This window comes from Thamnophis sirtalis, unplaced genomic scaffold (assembly GCF_051295495.1).
Source record: "Thamnophis sirtalis isolate CommonGarterSnake01/CBP01778 unplaced genomic scaffold, rThaSir2_p1.2 scaffold_1, whole genome shotgun sequence".
NCBI lineage: Eukaryota > Metazoa > Chordata > Lepidosauria > Squamata > Natricidae > Thamnophis > Thamnophis sirtalis.
In genome coordinates, this window is record NW_028261381.1 from 4,923,873 (window position 1) to 4,946,845 (window position 22,973).

General features: G+C 40.4%; 1 protein-coding gene and 1 non-coding gene across 2 annotated transcripts in view; one reads left to right on the plus strand and one right to left on the minus strand.

Annotated features, from left to right (window-relative positions):
• PARD3B (par-3 family cell polarity regulator beta) overlaps positions 1-22,973 on the minus strand; it is a 587,816-nt gene that overhangs the window by 204,684 nt on the left and 360,159 nt on the right. The window lies entirely within an intron of this gene.
• On the plus strand, positions 22,706-22,812 carry LOC148049318 (U6 spliceosomal RNA). The gene has a single exon (XR_015695311.1). It is a non-coding gene; the product is annotated as a U6 spliceosomal RNA (small nuclear RNA).

Below are 22,973 nucleotides of genomic sequence, written 5' to 3' on the forward strand. Positions count from 1 at the left end.
CAGATCTCTGGGGGTAGTTCATTCCATAGGGTCAGAGCGGCTACAGAGAAGGCCCTCCCTCGGGTAGTTGCCAGCCGACATTGTCTGGCTGACGGCACCCGGAGAAGGCCCACCCTGTGCGATCTTATCGGTCGTTGGGAGGTGTGTGGCAGAAGACGGTCTCACAGATATCCGGGTCCTAGGCCATGTAGGGCTTTAAAGGTAATGACCAGTGCCTTGAATCGTGCTCGGAGACCAATAGGAAGCCAGTGCAACTCACGGAGGATAGGTGTAATGTGGGTGTACCTTGGCACACCCAATATCGCTTGCGCGGCTGCATTCTGGACTAGTTGTAGTCTCCGAACACTTTACAGGGGCAGCCCCATGTAAAGTTATGACAATCAGAACCCATCATGTTCATCTTCATTTATACTACTAATATTAATTATTGTTTCTCTGAAGTAAAAGCAGTGATAAAGCTAAGTGCATATTCTTAATCTAGTTCAGTGGATTCTAGAGACCAGTCAATAACTAACTGAGAGTCAGTCTGGCATAACACTTGAAAGCAGCTACTCTTGTAAATTTGGTCACAAGAAAAATTGGAATGGCATCAACTCAGCTACAAGTTCTCTCAAGCTGTCTGCAGACATCGGATAGAGAATGGATAGGGAGCGCTAGGCAAAAAACGAGTTCATTGTTTTGACATCTGTTTGATTTAAGTAATCAAAGAACATTGCCTGAATGAGAATCAGGTGCAATGCGACAGGCACTTTTGCCAATATTCCCTCCCGGAGCTCCTAGAAACACCACCTCTTTTATTTTTTATTTTTTTGGCTTTGGAGATTTCTGAGGCCATAGAAGAAGATGGAAAAGATTAGAATGGAACAGCAGTGTTTCTATGTCAATGGGTAAAATAAGCACTTTCCATCTGCAGAAGGCAGATTCTGCTTCTAAAGAGTTTGAGTTTCGAGTTTTATTTCATTTGTATGCCGCCCTTTTCCCTAAGGGGACTCAGGGCGGCTCACAACTCAAAGAAGGGAATGGGGCATACAGACAGTTTAACAACAACACAAAACAATACATAGTTAAAAAACGCAACAATCATACCATTCGGGATAGGGGCAGCGAATCTTTAGCCCCAGGCCTGTCGGAACAGCCAGGTTTTAAGGGCTGTGCGGAAGGCCTGGAGGGTGGTGAGGGTACGAATCTCCACGGGGAGTTCGTTCCAGAGGGTTGGAGCAGCCACAGAGAAGGCTCTCCTCTGGGTAGTCGCCAGTCGGCATTGGCCGGCGGATGGAATTCGGAGGAGGCCTAGTCTGTGGGATCTAATTGGTCTAATGGAGGTAATTGGCAGTAGGCGGTCTCTCAAGTACCCAAACATTCTAAGTCAGTGTTTCTCAACCTTGGCGACTTTAAGTTCTGTGGACTTCAACTCCCAGAATTCCCCAGCCAGCTGTGCTGGCTGGGGGATTCTGGGAGTTGAAGTCCACAGGACTTAAAGTCGCCAAGCTTGAGAAACACTGTTCTAAGTAGTCTGAGCTCGATTTCAGTTCTAAAAAAAATGGGACGACACTTCCACGAACAGCAACGGAGACAGAGAAAAGCAAAGTGCCAACTATTTTTGTCTTGTATAAAGAAAGATTAAAAATATTGAAGCGGCTTGGCAGTGGGAAAAGAAAGTTGTAAGTCGTAAATCATAAAGGAATGTTTCAGAAATCTGCATTTAAAAAGTCTCTCTATCACTTTAGGATGCAAGATAAAAGGGACATTTGAAGATTGCAGCTGGAAGCCCTCTGGTTGATGTGAATGGGCTGCCTGCAGTACTTAAAATGGGCAGGCAGCCAACCAGCAACAAGATCTAACTCAAAAAAAGAAAAGAGGAGCAGATTTGCGCCAGCAAAGAGAACACCAGTGCTACAAGTGGGGAGCTATGGCTGAGCAGCACAGCACCACCTACAGCTCTGCTGCGGTATTGCCAAGCGCCCCACTCCTTGGCTCCCACTTGCATGCTTTCTTCATTGCACATGAACGCGCATGCTTTTACCCTCCATGGGCCAGGGTCTGTGTGCGAACTATGCTGTTTTCAGTGATTCATAGTAAGACGAATATTTGATGCACTATCCCGATTCATTAGAGCAGAGGTGGCGCAGTGGTTAGGGTGCAGTACTGCAGGCCACTTCAGCTGACTGTTATCTGCAGTTCGGCAGTTCTAATCTCACCGGCTCAAGGTTGACTCAGCCTTCCATCCTTCCGAGGTGGGTGAAATGAGGACCCAGACTGGGTGGTGGTGGTGATATGCTGACTTTGTTAACCGCTTAGAGAGGGCTGAAAGCCCTATGAAGTGGTATATAAGTCTAACTGCTATTGCTATTGCTATCATATTAGATACAAATTGGGCTTAAAGCCAGAACGGAACTCGTTCTTAACCTTGCTGTATTTATCTTTTTCCAAGAAACTGTTTTTTTCCCCTTTCTCATCTCCTCCTTTTTTTAAAAAGTTATAAATAATAATAAAAATAATACAGTGCAAGCATTAATATGAATTTCAAAGTTTTAAACATTTTTTTTAATATTACAAAATAATTCAATGCACTTTGCAACTTCCTATCAATGTCAAATTAAGCATCAACATGTAAGCAACTATGTTCATCATATATTAGAAATTATTTAAACACTGATGCAAATTTGCAATCTGAATGGTTTAATTCACTTTAATCATTGGAGCATTAACAACTCCCAGTTTCTATTGTGTAGACTTTTTATTTGTTTCATACAATGTACTGATTATATTCTATAATAAAACAATTGGTTTGGAAAAAGAGAAGGGAAATTTCTCGAAGTTAAAAAACGCGTGCTAAACACACATGTAGCACGTGTAGTAGAAATAGTGTACATGTACTAGAAAATGCTATAGCAATAGCAATAGCAGTTAGACTTATATACCGCTTCGTAGGGCTTTCAGCCCTTTCTAAGCGGTTTACAGAGTCAGCATATCACCCCCAACAACAATCCGGGTCCTCATTTCACCCACCTCGGAAGGATGGAAGGCTGAGTCAACCTTGAGCCGGTGAGATTAGAACCGCTGAACTGCAGGTAACAGTCAGCTGAAGTGGCCTGCAGTACTGCACCCTAACCACTGCGCCACCTCGGCTATGAAAATAAAAGTACAAGGATGTGTGAAAGTTGCTTTGAAAGAAGTGAAAGATTGTTTAGTTTGAAAGGGAACCATTGAAAGCAAAAGTCGATTTGTATTTCATACAATAATTAGGACAATGCAAAGTGAGACTGGAAACGCAATTAATTTTCAGCATTTAACCCCAAGGAATGACGGCAAAGAATGTGAGCCATCAGTATTCTATTCCTCCGTTCAGCACTTGCAGTTGAATCTTACTTCAACTTTGGCAATGGGATGTCATCATTTTCAACACTTGACACAATGGACTGGTGGCATTAGAAAGGATTGTGGAGGACATACATCACTGCCCTGCCACAAAATGGAATAGATGGTCCCTAGGAATTTAAATGGTGCTCCCCAATATCTGGTGTGTGTGAGTCACTTCCAGTGGTGGGCTTCACATTTTTTTAGAACCTCTTCTGTAGGTGTGGCCTGCTTTGTGGGAGTGGCTTGCTGGCCATGTGACCAGGCGGGAGTGGCTTGCTGGCCATGTGACTGAGTGGGAGTGGCTTGGCAGACATGTGACTGGGTGGGCATGGCCAACTTGTAAAATGTGGTGAAACTCACTTAACAACGCTCTTGCTTAGCAACTAAAATGTTGGCTCAGAAACTCTGGCATTTGAAGCACACAAGTCTTAAAGCTGTCAAGTTACAAGACCCTTGCACCCCTAACCCTTTAGAAAAAAAAACCCAGGGGTGTTCAAACTTGACAGCTTTAAGACTTGTGGACTTCAGCTCCCAGAATTCCTCCTCCAGTCATGTTGGCTCAGGAACTGTGGCATTGAGGTGTGCAAGTCTTAAAGCTGTCAAGTTACAAGACCCTTGCACCCCTAACCCTTTAGAAAAAAAAAACAACCCGGGGGTGTTCAAACTTGACAGCTTTAAGACTTGTGGACTTCAACTCCCAGAATTCCTCCTCCAGTCATATTGGCTCAGGAACTAGCAAGTTCAGAGAACACCAAGGAACCCTCATTTCAACCCCGAGCTACAAATATTGCCCTTCATTGTCTGTCTGTGAGTCTGAGTGTTCTAACAAGTGAAGTGCCATCAATTTGATTTTATGAAACTATTTTATCTGACTAAAGACTAAACAAAGTTTTTTGTCACAAGCTCTAATTCAAAAGTGTCGCAGGGAAGGGAGTTTATTGCATAAAATAGAAATATATTCTGCATATGAATGTGGGAAGTTATCATCCAGCCCTCTCCCAGAAAAATGAAATATCCTAGGAAATATTGAAAAGGCAGAATATTTCTCTGGATGTGAAAAGAAAGAAACATGTTTTTAAAAGACAGAATAGTTGCCTGTAGTTTCCTGCCCATCCCCACTGTTAATGGGCCAAGCTAGTCCACTTTACATAATAAAGACTTCTCCACTGCACCCCCGGGGGGGGATGGGAGTAAAGGCATGATAATGTTGGAATTTTACTCAACTCTCCACATGGCATCTGAGAACTCATCCATACCTAGATTCAAAACACAGCCTAGAGAGTAGTGCCTGCATGGCCCCATGGGAGTCTGACAACCAATCAGAATACATTTCTTACACAGGAACAGGAAACAGAGAGGTGGGACTAAACAGGGTATAAAAAGCCTAGCAAGCTCCTCCTTCAGCCCTTCTCTTCTTCTCCACCAACATTGAAGCATGTGATCCCCTTTTCTGTTCAGGGCTCAAGCCATGTGGTCCTGTCCACCAATAAACCATCTTTCCAAGCAGCCTCCATGTCTCAAGTGTCTTTTTCCCCACTTGGAGCCGAACCCAGAAGGACATTTCTTTCATCATGAACAAACACATATACAGAAAACAGAAGCAGGTCAAGACACTGATTTCTTGAAAAGTAGAAGCACTATTCTACTGAGGCTGCAGTAAAAGAAGCTGATCTTTTCAGCATTACAAATTTTGACTTAATATTCATGATAAAACCAGAGTAACAAATTGATTGGAAAAAGAACCAAAAGTTCAAGGGCTAACTTCTGTTTTGTAAACTCTTCAAAGGAAGAATTATTTTTAAAAACACTAGCTAAAAGAAATACATATTTCCACCAAGGCATGTAGAATTATTTACAAACTCATTGCTTAGCCAGATATTGAAAACAGGCTGTGGGGTCCTTACAATTTTTTAACCTATCATAATTGTCTTAGCATTACTTTTGAAATAAATAAATAAACAAACTGAAAAGTATGCAGTAATAACAGATATCAGTCTTCTATTCCTTTGAAATATTAAGATGACAAAGATAAAGCGAATCAAAATATCAAAGCATACTAAAGGGGATTTAAAAAGTAAAAGAAAAAAATAAATTAAACTATTTATTCTCCCAGCTACTGGCAACATCTTATCGTTAAAATATAATGATGGAAGTATTCAGATGCTGTGATATATTATAAAAATGTGGAATCAAAAACTCTCCAAACCTGCCATCAAATGTTATTTTCTAAGAGAACAGATGACAATTAGACTACGTGTATATAACTTGCTTGAAATCTACATCCATACACTGTTATTTAATCTATTCATCAAATAGGAATTAAAAGGTATCTACTTGGATATTAGAGTGATTTTATTTTTGCAGGCTCTTATTTAGTTACTTTTATAATTGTTGTACCAATTCACAACAAGAATCACAATTGATTAGCGTGGTGTTCTAAAAACTACTGTACTAGACCAGGGTACATTTGCTGAAGGCCAATCTAACAGGACACACAGGACCTAGAACAGTGATGGCGAACCTATGACACGCGTGTCAGTGCTGACACGCGTAGCCATTTGGGGTGACACGCACAGGATTTCATGCGATTCATCCTCGGCTCCTGCACGGCCGCCGAGGATGAAATAATCTGTGCTGGAGGAACAGGGGGGGGGCGGGATGTGTGATCTCCCCCGCCCACACTCATTTACTGTATCGCCGCCGCCCCTTTCTGAGCGCAGGGGCTGCTGGTAAGGCGTGCGTGGCGTGCGCACACACGTCATCAGCACGGCGAGGGAGGACCCGCAGGAGAGGAGCACGGGAACAGTGCGCACCTCTCTCCAGTCAGGCCGGCACAGAGAGTCTACTCCTGGGACTGTCGGTTACGACCGCACCACAGCAGGGAACAGCGGAGTGCCAACGGGAACTGTGAGCGCCATTATACATTTTTGTAGTTTAAACTATAAATTGCGCAAAATTATGTTTTTGTCGAAGTGACACACAACGTGAGTTATGCTCGATTTTTTTGCCGATTTTTGACACACCACACCAAAAAAGGTTGCCCATCACTGACCTAGAACTACATAAAACGAACAAAATTCTATCATTCACAGCTGTAGGAAAGAGAGAATAGCTGAAAAATACGAAATAATCAGGGGGGGGGGAGAGTAAAGGAGGACTTTCATTAGCATAATATGATCATTTTGAATGGCTAAAAATCATATCCAAGCTTCTGTTGATATACTAACGAAGTTGTAGCCTGGTTTGCAAGTACTCAGGGCCGGATTTAGATGAAAAGAGGCCCTAGGCTATTCCACTTATGAGGCCCTTTCACCTCCCATTTTTAAGTTTGTAAATTACATGAGAGACAATAAAATACATCATTACTGTGATATATATCAATATATATCAATATATATATAGCTGGCCTCCCGACGGAGGGTGGCTCTGCTCTGCGGCAAAGGCAGCGAGGCCAGCCGCCTCCCCTGCTGCGCTCAGCTGCCCGGCTCGGCCCCCTCGCCCTCACCTGCCTGGCCGCTGGTGGGCTCCGCGTCGACGGGGCGGCTACTGGGAGCACCCGTGCCTCTTGCCCGACCGAAGGTGCCGGGAACGTGGGCGGGCTCCCCAACTGCCGCGGCGCTGGAACGATCTTAACCAATACATGTTTATGTTTGTTTATTAGTCATATGCGTAGAATTTCTCCTTATTTTCGGTTCAGTGTTTTAGTGTTCACTGTTTTTAGAATAGTGTAATTTTAATTTTGCTAACAATTTGAATGTAGGCCCCTCTTGATCTTGAGGCCCTAGGCTGAAGCCTAGTTAGCCTATAGGAAAATCCGGCCCTGCATGTACTTATATTAGATTAATATGCATAGATTTTTGTTAATCCCCAGTCTGGTCCTCTACAATATTCAGCTATCATGTGATTTAGCAAGATCTTGAAACCCAGCTATTACAATGCAACGTAACTACCAGACCTCTTGATAGTTTAAAAGTTACATCATTAGCTAATGAGAAAAAAAAAAGTATAATAACTTTCAGAATCATTCCCTTCCCTTCAAACCACCTCGTGAAATTCCTAGAGATACTGATGTTCACCAACCTGACTTAGAATGGACTCTGCATAAGGGCTTTATAGAAGGAGGAAGACTATATATATATGTGTGTGTGTGTGTGTGTGTGTGTGTGTGTGTGTGTGTGTATTTATCAGCACAAATTAAAAAAACACAAATATAACAAAGGCAACAGTAAAAATATTGGGTTTCTGTCGTGATGGACTCTTGTGACGAGCCGATTGACAGATGATGGAAGCAGTTAGCTTCCTCCCATAATTGGGGCTTACCAGGGGTTGTAAAAAATCTAATATATAGTTGTATTTGTGCTGGAATTTGAACCAGTAAGGGTATGGCTAGCTGATGAGAGCTAAATAGCTTGAAATAGATCTATACTAGTCTCCCTTTATTTATTTATCAGCACAAATACAACAAAATGTAACAAAAAGGCAACAGTAAAAATATTGGGTTTCTGCCTGGATGGACAGAGAATGGAAGTAGTGATCTTATATATATATATATATATATATATATATATATATATATATATATATATATATATATATATATATATATATATATATATATATATATATATATATATATATATATATATATATATATATATATATATATATATATATATATATATATCTGTGTGTGTGTGTGTGTGTGTGTGTGTGTGTGTGTGTGTTTTATTTGTGCTGATAAATAAATAAAGGGAGACTAGTATAGATCTATTTCAAGCTATTTAGCTCTCATCAGCTAGCCATACCCTTACTGGGATTTAGCCGATGGACAGATGATGGAAGCAGTTGGCTTCCTCCCATAATTGGGGCTTACCAGGGGTTGTAAAAAATCATATATATTCATATATATATATATATATATATATATATATATATATATATATATATATATATATATATATATATATATATATATATATATATATATATATATATATATATATATATATATATATATTTATATTTATATTTATATTTATATTTATATTTATATTTATATTTATATTTATATTTATATTTATATTTATATTTAAAGTCACAACCCCTGGTGTGTGTGTGTGTGTGTGTATGTGTGTGTGTGTATGTGTATCTGTATATGTATATGTATATACATATACATATACATATACACATACACATACACATACGTATACGTATACGTATATGTATATGTTTATTTATGTATGTATGTATGTATGTATATATATATAAAGTCACAACCCCTGGTATGCCCAAATATGGGAGGAAGGTCACACTTCCACTCTGTGTCTTCGGCTCGTCACAAGAGACCATCCAGACAGAAACCCAATATTTTTTACTGTTGCCTTTTTGTTACATTTGTTATATTTATGCTGATAAATAAATAAGGTTCGATTCCCAGCAAGGGTATGGCTAGCTGATGAGAGCTAAATAGCTTGAAATAGATCTATACTAGTCTCCCTTTATTTATTTATCAGCATATATATATATATATATATATATATATATATATATATATATATATATATATATATATATATATATATATATATATATATATATATATATATTTAGAAAACTGAAAAATAGAGTGGCATTTGGATAAACCAAGCTTACGCATTTTCAAATGAATTTTAGAAAGAAACCTGGTTGCTGTGATTTTTGATGCCTAGCAATTGTCTTTCCAAACAATTAAAAAAAAAAGATAGAAAGTGTTGTAATGAAATATGGAACAGTGTCATTAAAATAAATAAATGAAACATACCATCAATATTATCTGGTGCATAATCTTATATTTTTTCTTATGTATTTCTTAATTTTTTCCTGTTTTGGAGAACAAGACCAAAATAGCTACAGTCCAAGAGAGTCCAATGGGAGTTAAACTATCTTTTTCAGCAACTCTGATTAAACAAAAAGAAAGTGCTACTTTGATGCTTGAATTAGCATCTTTTCTCCAGAAGCTGAATTAATTATTAAGAGTGACAAAAGAATTAGTCCAGATAGGATCAAAGCGGAAACTATATGTACTGGGAATTTTAAATGAAAAACACAGAACTGTAACTCTCTACATGCCACTGTTACCCTTTTGTTTAACATGCAGAATATGCTACACATATGTACAGACATTTGATTGTTGAGGGTGGCATGGATGTTATTATAAATTGAACACAGAATTCTTGCAGCCAGAATGGGTTGCCAGTGGTTCCTCTTGATTAGGGCATTTTAGGGGCAACATCATTGAATAACTGAAATCTTATATAAAATAGTTAATTTGAAGGATCTGCCAGATTGAAATCATGTATTTAGATCTTCAGATTAGTACTAGGATCCTCTCTCTTATAATTCAAAAAGTCTATTAAGACCTGGCTTTTCCGGCAGGCCTGGGGCTGTTGACCTCTTGAATGAGGTCCAGCCCCACCAAGGTTGAGTGTGTTGTGTTTTAACCTGCTTTGTTTTCTTTACTTTTTAAACTTTTAGTACTTTTTAAATTGTCTTTTTTATGTAAACCGCCCGGAGTCCTTCGGGATTGGGCGGCATATAAGTTTATTAAACTTAAACTTAATATTTATAGTCATTTTTTTAAAAAAAATATAGTTAATAAATATATACAAAGCAAGAGATATATTCAGTCTGGAATAACAACTTGCCAATACTATTTTTTTTTAAATTCTGTAATTGAAGAAAGACTGTATATGGTTTAGGTTTAGGTTTTATTCAACTTGTATGCCGCCCTATTCCCGCGGGACTCAGGTCGGCTAACAAAACCAAGTGGAAGGGGGACAATACAAAAGGGAAGGCAACACAAACAAACAACAATACAAAACCAATTTAAACGGTCTCAACAAGCACACCAGTTCGAGTGGGAACGGAACTCAGCAGCCCCAGGCTTGCTGGAACAGCCAGGTCTTAACGGCTTTACGGAAAGCCTGAAGGGTGGTGAGAGTCTGAATCTCCACCGGGAGATTGTTCCAGAGGGCCAGAGCAGCCACAGAGAAGGCCCTCCTCCGGGTGGTTGACAGCCGGCATTGGCTGGCAGATGGAATTCGGAGGAGGCCTAGTCTGTGGGATCTAATGGGTCTTTGGGAGGTAATCGGCAGGAGGCGGTCTCTCATATAAACATGTTAAAATCAGGAAAAAAGAGCCAGCAGCTACAGTAGTTTAGAATTAATGGAACACCCTGGATGCTGTCTCAATCAACACTTCAGAGGGACTAATCTGTCTGCTTCAAGCAAAGCAATGAGGAGATAGCCTCTTCCCATTTGTTTATAGGAATATACTTCTGTAATTCTGCAATATTTTATGATAATTAGAAAATTTTGCATATGAGGACCAGGGCAGTCCTGGAATAGATTACTGGACCTCCATTCCCATTATTCTCTCCAAAGATGTACAATAAAGTTTGGCATACATCCAAGATAGTAATCATTTCTTTACAAGAGCTGTTAAGTGATTGCTATTTCATTCAAGGTAAGCTTCCTGATGCTAGCAATCCTTTTTTTTGGGGGGGGGGGGGTTCCTTCCCAACTCTTCTTCTCTCACTTGCAACTGAAAAAGAAAGATGTACCATCCACGCGGCGACAGAAGGGCGCTTTAAAACAGCGCGGCGGCAGAAAGCCGATTTAAATTAGGGTAAGGTTTAGGGTTAGGTTTAGGGTTAGGTTAGGTTGAGTGCTTCGGAAGGCGCGGATTTGCCCTCCCCCCTTATGTCAGCGCGGTAAGGTCGCATTTGCTTTAGCGATTCGGACGGCGCGGATTAGCACTCACGCTTAAAGTTTCCGCGGATAAGGGCTTCGCGGTATTGTGGTGGAACCCACAGAGTGGTGGGTTGCAGGTGGTATACCCCGGTACAGGCGTACCGGTACCTGTCCGGAGCACTGGGTACCATTCCGATACGGTGCTTCGGAGGGCCCATCAACCTTACCTGTCTTTAAATTCTTTGGCACCTATGTGCATGGCGAATACAACACCTGCACAACATTCCGCAGAGCAGCTGGACGTCGCGGAGGCATTGCTGGACGGTAGGATGCATGCACGGGCTGTGCGTGTGTGCGTGGGCACTGCACGCGTTCATGTGGAAGATGCCGGGCCCCCTTGCAACCAGTTGCAATGGGAGCCGGAACCCACCACTGCATCCGCATCTCTCAAGGCTTCTCTAGCAGTAGTAAATACCTCTGTTTTCCAGAGACAAGGACTTTTCTGTTTCAAGCATTGGTTCCTCAGCCTTTGGAAGACTGGATCATCAGGATACTGTAATACATCTGTGAATGAAGGTACTATCTTTCTACACAACACAGTTTGAATATGGACGTAGAACACATTCATATTCTAGTACAGTGTTTCTCAACCTTGGCAACTTGAAGATGTCCGGACTTCAACTCCCAGAATTCCCCAGCCAGCGAATGCTGGCTGGGGAATTCTGGGAATTGAAGTCCGGACATCTTCAAGTTGCCAAGTTTGGGAAACACTGTTCTAGTACAATGCAAATATTTGAAATTTTGGAGGGAAAGGGGACAGTAACTATTGTCATCACCTGTGGGAAAATCAATAATTGCAAAACATTACAGTAGAGCATTATGGCAGTGATGTACAACTTTACCAGAGAAATGATAAATTGATTTATAAGCTGTCCAATGCGCACACAGTTCCATTTGCTTGTCTACTAGGCTGTATAACTACCATTTTGCCATATATTTTTTCCTGATACTCTTTTTTTTGTAGCATGACAGTAGAGTAATTTATTTTGAAATACACACCACTAATCTTCTTTGGCTACTGGCCTGCATTGCTAATATTACCCATTAGACAGGAACCGCTATGAATTAAAATCCCAGTTTAAGGGCTATTTCGTGTATTATAAAGAAATGGTAAAAAGAATATATATTAGACATATGATGATGAACAATATGAAGAGAAAACTGGGAGGATAGTAGATTTATTCATTCTTCTTTATTATCGAGCTTTATTGTTCTCATAGTCCAAGTCTAGAGGACAATTTATAAATTCATAAAAGACACAAATTGTTCAATTTCAAGAAAAGAAGAAATCTTCTCAGATCCATGGTCACTGAAAGATTTTTGCCTCTGTCTTATCAGATATTGAAAGATTGTTCACTGTTGTGGCCCAGCAGGAGCCGTTGGAGCTGCCACCAGACTCCGAAAGCGAGGGGCCCTATGAGTCGGCTCTGAAGGATCCTGGACAGGGTTCCGACTCCGAACAGGGTACAGAGAGGCTGGTTGCCCACCAGGAGGCCCCTGAGCCTTGGACCAGTGGGGAGGAGACAAGGGAGAGTGAGCCGGACGCCAGCAGTGAGTTGTTCCTGGATGCATGGCACCAAAGAGCTACTAGGCGTCAGGAACAGTTGCGCAGTTACAGGAGGTAACTGCACTCAGCTGGTGGTCATTAGGCTCCTCTCCAGACTATAAGAGGACTGCTTGTGCACATGCCCCTCTTGCAGAAGTCAACACAGGAACGAATGTCGGAGAACATTATTGTGAGCTTGGCAGGCTGGATTGCTGCCAAGCCTTATCTGTGCTGGATTGCTGCCCAAGCTTGTCTGTTCCGGTTTGCTGCCAAGGATCTGTCTGTCTGTTAATTAAACACCGTAACTTATCTTTGGTGTGGAACGAGGGGGGTCAAAACAGTTTACTAAGGATGGCCAGGGCCTCCTGGTCCTGCAAACAAGTAAAGGATCTAATAGGGGCTCATGTTAGCTCCATAGGCCATTGAACATGAGCAAGAGAGTGAAGAAGAACATGTAAGGGAGATCCAGTTTTGGAATCTGAATAGCAATATCAATAGCAGTTAGACTTATATACCGCTTCATAGGGCTTTCAGCCTTCTCTAAGCGGTTTACAGAGTCAGCATATCGTCCCCAACAACAATCCGGGTCCTCATTTCACCCACCTCGGAAGGATGGAAGGCTGAGTCAACCCTGAGCCGGTGAGATTTGAACAGCCGAACTGCAGAACTGCAGTCAGCTGAAGTAGCCTGCAGTGCTGCATTTAACCACTGCGCCATCTCGAACATTCTCATGTACAGCACTCACAGGGGAGATTAGAGTAAATCTACTATATTGAAATTTATTTTTCAATATAATGTCATTGTTTGTCCAATTCTGAACCAATATTGGAACAAATGCAATATACTGAATAACAACACTTATTTATTCTTGTTTTTACATTTTAATTACCAATCAGATATGGATATATCCCTGTACGTCTGTGTATATATTTGAGTGTGCGTGTGTGTATAAGAACAGGGAAACCCAATGAAATTGGTTTCTTTTCCAAAGGGTTAATGGTTGCCAAACCTTCCTTCCTTTTCGAAGTTTGTGTTCTGCTCTGCAAATCTGTTGAATAGATTATATTATAAATATTTGAATAAATATATAGTAGGAAGAAGAACAAAAAGGTTGTAAAGCACTTTGGGTGTGAAAACCAGAAAGTGCTTCAGTGCACATGGATTATTCATGTAGGATATTTTACAACTCCTTAAGACTATACTAAATTTGTTAGAATTCCCTCTGCAGTAGCAGAGGGAAGCTGCATGATCTTGGATACAGGTGTAGTATCCATAGGTCTTACATCTAAGCCCCTGCCTTCTCTTAACAACACTATGCCTTGAGGTTGGATGCTTTGTGTAACCCAAAAGCACTGTTGACAAAAGTAAGGGGGGGGGATTCTGGACCTATAAATATGACGAGAAGCCTTGATTTACCTTAACAGCAACCTCTGCCTAATTTACTTCAATGCATTGTAATTACCCAGAAAATATTGACCTTGCTATTTATACTGAGATCCAAAAGAACTTTTTAAAATATTTAAATACTTTTAAATGTGCCACTTTCCTAGTATGATGCTTCAACTAATATTGTGTTCCCTTATGTTCTTAATACAACAATGAGTTGTACGGCAAAGAGCCGAGGTGGCGCAGTGGTTAGGGTGCAGTACTGCAGGCCACTTTAGCTGACTGTGATCTGCAGTTCGGCGGTTCAAATCTCACTGGCTCAAGGTCGACTCAGCCTTCCATCCTTCCGAGGTGGGTGAAATGAGGACCCGGACTGTGGGGGCAAGTTGCTGACTCAATTTGCTAAAAAATTTGTAAACCGCTTAGAGAGGGCTGAAAGCCATATGAAGCGGTATATAAGTCTAATAAATAGATAGATAGATAGATAGATAGATAGATAGATAGATAGATAGATAGATAGATAGATATCTACACCTAGAATTGCCATTTGATTTGTTTCAAAATTCTTTCTCTTGTACCGTATTTCCCATCTTTTATATATTTTTTTATTATTTATTTATGGGGTTTGTATGCCGCCCACTCTCGAGAGACTCAGGGCGGCTTACAAATAAAAAGGAAGAATGAAGAACATTCAAACGAGAGATATAAACGAGACTGGAAAAAGTGGATTGATTACATAAAAAGTAAATATGGGACTAAGAAACTCCAGATAGCTTATGCTTAGTATCAGTAATAATTTAAATTGTTTAAAATTTGGGTAACAGTAAGAAGCTGAGTTCAATGTAGAGATATTTTAGATTGTGATTGTTCAAAAATTATACCACGTATGGTCTTTGGGAAGTCGGGGGGAGGGAAGGGAGGTGGGGATTTAGGGGGAGGGGGGAAATACAATATGTGTTAAATTCCATGATTGTATTTGTATACTGTGGCTTTTCAATGTTAGTGCGAAAATAGAACAAACCGAATATACTGGAATGTAATAGATACCGAAGGAAAGAGTCGAGTGAAAGAAGAAGGAGGGTGGAGAGGGTGAGAGAGAGGAGGAGGAGAAGGGAGGGAGGGAATGGAGAGGGAGTGATAGGGTTAGAAAGAAGGGGAGGGGAAGTAGGCGTAGAGGGGTGTGTGAGAAGGAAGAATGAAAGTTGGAGGGGGTTGAAAGAGGGTGTATGGCAGGCTAAGGTGGTATACTGGGTTTGTATTGTAGAGGGCATTTTCTATATAAGTGAGGGCCGTGTTTATTATTCAATGTTATATGCCCTGATTAAGCACAGTGAATATGTGATTGTATAGAATGAAAACATAATAAAATATATATTAAAAAAATAAATAAAAAGGAAGGGGGGAACATACAAAAAATAAAAAAAAACAGCATTAAAATTCCACAACATTTCATAACTTAGGATGGGGCTGGATAAATCAACAGCCCCAGGCCTGCCGGAACAGCCAGGTCTTGGTTGCTTTGTGGAAGGCCGGAAGGGTAGTAAGGGTCCAGATTTCCACGGGAAGATCGTTCCATAGGGCCGGAGCAGCTACAGAGAAGGCCCTCCCCCGGGGGGTCGCCAGCCGACACTGACCGGCAGATGGAATCCGGAGGAGGCCTAGTCTGTGAGATCTTATGGGTCTCTGGGAGGTCAATGGCAGGAGGCGGTCTCTCTTGGGTATAAAACATTTTATATTCCTTTAATTAATATTAACTAGCCAAAGAACACATTATTATTCTAAGCCTGCTTTAGTTTCTGAGGATATAGTAGGAAAAAACGCTGGTAAGATGTAAAATGCTCTTCTGATATCTAAACAATTTTCAAGTTAAGGTCCCTAGAATTCAGATTATGATCTCATTACAACATATTGAGTGAAGTCGTCTAATCTGCATAACAAAATTTGCTGCACTTTAGTTAACTAGTGTGGCATATTTTCCCTTTATGAAAACAAATGCATGGCAGATTATAAGGTTCTCAAAAAAGCCAATAACAAATTTCATACATCAGAGCCAACCTCAGTAAATAAGTAATAAAAATCAAAACATCACCAGAGACCTCACCTAGAATTTTATATATATCATGTAAAACATGTGTGCTGTTTAAAACAGCTTTACCCTTGTACTTTACATTCAACCCACATAAAATTAATGCACTTCCATTTGAGATTGGTGGTTTTTATTTCTAGGTAGTATCCGAACAACCATATTATTTCCAGGTCAGTTTAAACAGTCTTATTTGCATAACAGTAATTGAAGTGGAATTTGCTAATTCAAAAGTCGCCAAAGCCTTAAACAGTAATATCATTATTAGGACCTAAAAAACATGTTATCGTCTATAATTATTAGGGTGGAAATTATTAAAAGACATTTTAAAAAAATAAATTAGCAATGCGTTGAGTTTGAAACCCTGCATCATTCATTATTTTATTCATCCATATCTGTTTTTAATATTGTAATACTGGATATACAAATTTCTATATTTGTTAGGCATGGTTAGGGATTAAGGAATCTCTACCCTTCACCTGTTGATCTGATAGCTGGGGCTGTTAGAAGTCATTCAGCAACAACTGGAAAACTGCATTTTTCCTCTCGTGCTGATGCCAACGCATGGCAAACTTAACAGAAAGAGTCAATGTGGGTGAAATGAGACTTTCAAAGTAATTATACAGTCCATTATCAAAATTTCCTCTAATTGCTAAATCTGCAATACTGTGGCTGAGTGTTTTGATTGGCTAAAATGAAGCAATCTCACTCAAAAGTTTTTTTTTTGTTGTTGTTTTGAGTTTGGGAAATACATATTTATATACAACCAGGTAAAGAGATTTATAAGGGGTATTATGCAAGTGTGTTTGGAAATGTGATCATAGGCGTGCTATGATAAAAGTTATGTATAAGAAAGACCATCCTATATCTACATGAATGAGATGATATAGGAAGAGGAAGAGGAGGAGGAAGAAGAGGAAGAGGAAGAAGAGGAGGAGGAGGAAGAAGAAGAAGAAGAGGAGGAGGAGGAGAAGGAGGAGGAAAAGGAAGAGGAAGAGGAAGAAGACGAAGAGGAAGAAGAAGAAGAGGAAGAAGAGGAGGAGGAGGAGGAGGAGGAGGAGGAGGAAGAAGAAGAAGAAGAAGAAGAAGAAGAAGAAGAAGAAGAAGAAGAAGAAGAAGAAGAAGAAGAAGAAGAAGAAGAATTAATCTGCTCATATACTGAATACACTATTCTGATAACTAAAAAGATAAATGCTTCCCAAGCTCTAGTCTACTAATGAAAGGCAAAGAATTTGGTGAAACAAATGGGACTAAATAAAGAGGGGGGGCTGTGGGGGCTAATGATAACAGGCACAGCAACCAAATTTTGAACTGACAATAAAGGTCTTGTAGTGGATAACTTTTGCCTTTTAGGACCAAACATCCACAGTAAAGGAACGAGCAATTAAGAAATATGGGGCAGACTAGCACTTAACAGAGCAGCCATGAAGACCTTGAAAAAGATATTCAGACACTATGATGTGTCTATACTTGCAAAGATCTGAATAGCGCAGGGAATATATTCCCTGTTACACTCTGTGGAAGCAAACGATGGACTCTGCAGAAACAGAAGAGTGGTAATGAAAATTTGAAATTTAGTGTTGGAGAAGACTCTTGAGAATACTGTGGGTATCCAAGGAAATAAACCTATAAATAATCCAACCAATCAACCCAGAATTCTCACTCAAGGCACAAGTGACCAGGTTTAATTTATGCTACTTCAGACACATTATGTAAAACTCTTGCTCTTTGGAGAAGGCTCTGATGCTGGGAAAGATAAAAGGAAAGAGAAGAATAGGATGACCAGCAGCAAAATGGACAGACTCAGTTACAATGCTGATGGGTGCAGTGTTGACAGACTAGGCTAAAGACAGATTGTCATGGAGAAAATCTATGTATTTACTAACAGTTGATATTGACTTGATGGTAGGTAATCAATCAAAAGATTAAGTAATGTTATTCCAGATGATCACAGTTTAATGAAGTGCTTTTAAAAAAATAAATAAACACATTTTCTTTACGAACCAGCATATTTCGTTGTTTCTTTCTCCTCTCCATTCTTTCCTCACTTACATTGAATTTTAGAGCAATAGAAAATTAAGTTTCTTAAAAAGGTGTTCTGATCCCCCTCGTTCCACATCAAAGCACCCCCAAGCCAAAGATACTTTACAGAATTTATTAACAGACAGACAGGTCCTTGGCAGCAAACCGGCACAGATAAGCCATGGCAGCAATCCAGCCTGCCAAGTTCACAATACTGTTCTCCAACATTAGTTAATGCGTTGACTTCTGCAAAAGGGGCGTATGCACAAGCATTCCTTTTATAGTCTGGAGAGGAGCCTAATTACCACCAGCTGAGTGCAATTACCTCCTGTAACTGCGTAATTGTTCCTTACGCCTATTCGCTCTCCGGTGCCGGGCATCTAGGAACAACACCCTTGGCTCCTCCCCTCTGCTGACCTCCAGATCACACTCCCTTGTCTCCTCCCCACTGGTCCAAGGCTCAGGTGCCTCCTGGTGGCCAACCAGCCTCTCTGCGCCCTGCTCGGAGTCGGAACCCTGTCCAGGGTCCTCCACATCCTCCAAAGCTGACTCATAGGGCCCCTCGCTGTTGGGGTCTGGTGGCAGCTCCAACGGCTCCTGCTGGGCCCCAACAAAAAGGTATGCATACTTTTCTAACAAAAGTAACAAGTTTCAATATGGCATCATTAAATATTATTTAGGCAGTTTAAAAAAATCAAAAGCTAGCTTCATAAGTACCTTTCTTCACTGCTTATAACTGATAACCAGCATATACCAGACATGGAAGAATATGATTTAACTATGAAAGTCTTATTATTAGTCTGCTGGGTTTTTTTTACAAATGAATTTAATTAATGCAAAAAAACCATTTGAGTCCAGACACTTCAAAAACATCTGCTTGTTAAAAGAGTGGCCGTCAATTCTTAAGTTCATTTATTTTTTGCTAGATTTTGTTTTGTTGGTAGCAGTATTTTAAAGTGATGAATTTTTTATTAAGCAAGGGAACATAAAAGGCAGAGAGAAAACCACTGTATCAATAAGAAGAAAAAGTTGCCATGGATTAAAAAAAAAACACACCCCAACAATCTATGCCCAGAATAGTCATACTGGAAACATTATCCTCTTAGGATTCTTTATATATGCAACTAAAAATTAATTTTAAAAGTATGCAGAATGGGACATCTTAAGAAATCTGGGTCAGATTCATTCTTTTTAGGCGGTTTAGCAAAACTGAAAACAGCTGCTAAATAGGAACAAGAAATTATGAAATTGTTGAAAAATACAGTACATAAGAGGGAGGAGAAGGATGCAATTATACTGCTCAGAAGAAGAATTTAATTTAGGGCGAAAATCGGGAGGAAAAGGTGGTTGTTTTCCTTTGATGCAAGTGCACAAGACTCATTAGTGTTAATAAGACTTATGTGCAAGTATCAAGGGGAGCATCCTTTTGTGGAGATTAACACTACCTTGTTATGGGGACTAAAGGGGATTCTGTCACTCAAAGACTCTCTCTCTCTCTCTCTCTCTCTGCTGGTTAATTAAGCAGAAGCTTCTGTTGTCAATCTTGGGAGAACTCGCTTTCCCTTTCCACTGCCAGCCAGGTTGACACAAAGCCAATTGTCAAATGTCAAGAGCAACAAAATGGATGATAGCAATGTTAAATGAAAAGTACTGAAGACAAGTTCCAACCTTCCAGTGCCCGGGGCTGGATTGAAATGGGCTTTGACATAGTCGGTAGAATTCAAAGTGATAGCTTACAGGGAGGTTTGGGCACTGGAAACTTAGCTTTCCTCCATAAACAAGCAAACAATCAAAAAGATTAAATATAATTTTCTTGACTTCAGAACCTGCCAAGATATAGGAATATGAACAAGTCAGTAAATAAACAAGATCCTCTCACCCTCCTTAATGTTTTGTACACTAGAATACGCCAGTAGAAAAATAAATAAATAAAAACGTAGAAGAACCAAGACAACAGTAGAAACAACAAGCTGCTTTTCTGTACTGAGGTGGCTCAGTGGTTAGGGCGCAGTACTGCAGGCCACTTCAGCTGACTTCAGCTGACTGTTATCTGCAGTTCAGTGGTTCTAATCTCACTGACTCAAGGTTGACTCAGCCTTCCATCCTTCCGAGGTGGGTGAAATGAGGACCCAGACTGTGGGGGCGATATGCTGACTCTGTAAACCGCTTAGAGAGGGCTGAAAGCCCTATGAAGCGGTATATAAGTCTAACTGCTATTGCTATTGTACTGTAATGCAATGCTCAGAGCCTGGGTGATTTTATTCATGTGCTATACGTAGCGTAGACTTTTTCAGAATGTCAAAGAATCAAGCAAATGAGCAACTTTTGAGTATTGTATAAATAGAAAGACCAGATAAATTTAATTTAAAAAAAAAACACCTTATGCTGTATCACAATTAAGTTACACATGTTGAAAAATATGGATCTCAAAACAACGAAGTCTTGCAAGAATAATTATTTTCCCTACAGTCAGATGCTTGTCAGGTAGTAAGGGTTCACAGGACACAGACTGGCAGAGCCGGGAAGGAGTCAAGCAGGTAATTAGTTTATAATCTTTGTGTGGGCAGAAGAGGGTGAAGTCTGACTTCCCTTGAATGCCATTTCACGTTTCACGTACAAACCATCAGTTTGAGAAAATTCCTGTGTCCAAGCATGAGAAATTAATGAGCTGAGTGAATTCTTGCCATGTGGGCCTGGTTGCTCCCTCTTGATGGGCAGAATTTCCGTGACCCGTCAAAACCGCGGTCCACTAAAGCACGCCCGATTAAAGCGCATACCTGACGTCATCAGCAGCGCGACAAATAAAATTAAAAATAAATTAAATTAAAATTAAAATAAAATTAAAGCAAGCCGATTCACATAAAGGTAAGGGTTAGGTTTAGGTTTAGGTTTAGGGTTAGGTTAAGGGTTAGGGTTAGGTTTAGGGTTACGTTAAGCGTTAGGGTTAGGTTTAGGGTTAGGTTAAGGGTTAGCGTTAGGTTAAGGGTTAGGTTTAGGGTTAGGTTAAGGGTTAGCGTTAGGTTTAGCGTTAGGTTAAGGGTTAGGTTAAGGGTTAGGTTTAGGGTTAGGTTTAGGGTTAGGTTAAGGGTTAGGCTTAGGGTTAGGTTTGGGGGGGTTAGGTTTAGATTTACGCGTTAATTTTAAGTTTACCGCTCACAGCATACTGTTTTCGTCATGCTGTGATGACGTCACGTACGCGCTTTCGTCGAGCGCACTTTAGTCTACCGCGGTTTTGTGGTGGAACCAGAATTTCTCCATCCTTACCAGATATATGAATGGTAGAGATTGAGGTTATGTCAGTGGTGGGATTCAAATATTTAACAACCGGTTCTCTGCCTTAACCCCTTCTCTGCTGGGTAGGCGGGCTCGGTGATCATGTGATTGGGTGGGTGTGGCCAATTCATGCCGAGGTGGCGCAGTGGTTAGGGTGCAGTACCGCAGGCCACTTCAGCTGACTGCTATCTGCAGTTCAGCGGTTCAAATCTCACCGGCTCAAGGTTGACTTAGCCTTCCATCCTTCCGAGGTGGGTGAAATGAGGACCCAGACTGTGGGGGCGATATGCTGACTCTGTAAACTGCTTAGAGAGGGCTGAAAGCCCTATGAAGCGGTATATAAGTCTAACTGCTATTGCTAACTGCTATTGCTATAGTGGCAGAGCAGGGATTTTTCTCTCAGAATGATGCTATAAGTGGCTGTCTTGAGGGTTTTCTTGTTCCCTACATAATCCATTGTGGGAAATAAAGAAATGAAATCTTACCGCAACTTTATTAAGGCTTGATTCATATATAACGTTTCTTATCCAATAATCCCTCTTCAATCTTCTCTTTCTATTTACCCATCTAATTTCTTAAGCCAGTTTCCAATTTATCCAAACCGGGGGACTGCGGTTTCATGTCCTATATCCTGGGTTATATGCCGTTCTGTACTGTGCTCTTCAGCTACATTTGCTTGGTTTTAAATTAACTGGGGAACTATGGTTTACGAAACCAAGAAACTCTACCGAGGTGCAGTGGAGGGAGAAGGGAGGAAAAGTACAGCTAAGAAGTCACTGAGCACATGAATTATTACCCGTGCAACGAATACCACAGCAAAGCACAATGGGATTCTTGGGAAAGAATGGAAGAGCAAAGTCCAAGAACATGTTTTAAACAATTATGGCATGCTACTGTAACTGACAGAAAAATCAATGCTCGAGTTGAATGAAAATGTGTTGATAAATGCCACGCATCTGCAACCAATTTGTACGTAATTGAGACCCTGAAAGGCGCCCTCTTCTCGGCTTATACAATAACCATTAATGTTATAAATCTGTTCAGAATTAGTATTTCTACATCAAATCTATAACAGGATGACAATGTTCTCAAGTGAACCTCTCTTCTCCGCCATCTTTCTTCCACTCTGACAACTGCTGTAGAAGGAGTTTCAATGATGTAATGATACAAAATGCTTGAGATCAGGCCAGCCGCCGCTAGACAGAACTTCTAGCAAACTGTAATCAACATAATCTAAGTTAAGTGCTTGCTTCGGCAGCACATATACTAAAATTGGAACGATGCAGAGAAGATTAGCATGGGCCCTGGGCAAGGATGACACGCAAATTCGTGAAGCGTTCCATATTTTTGGAGATGTGATTGTGCTGATGCTACATACTATCATATATGGTGGACTTGTAAAAAGGTTAAAGCATATTGGATAAAAAATATGGTGGATTACGCAAAATGTTCTTAAAAAAAGGATAAGCCAAGGTGCCAAGAGCCAAGGTGGCGCAGTGGTTAGGGTGCA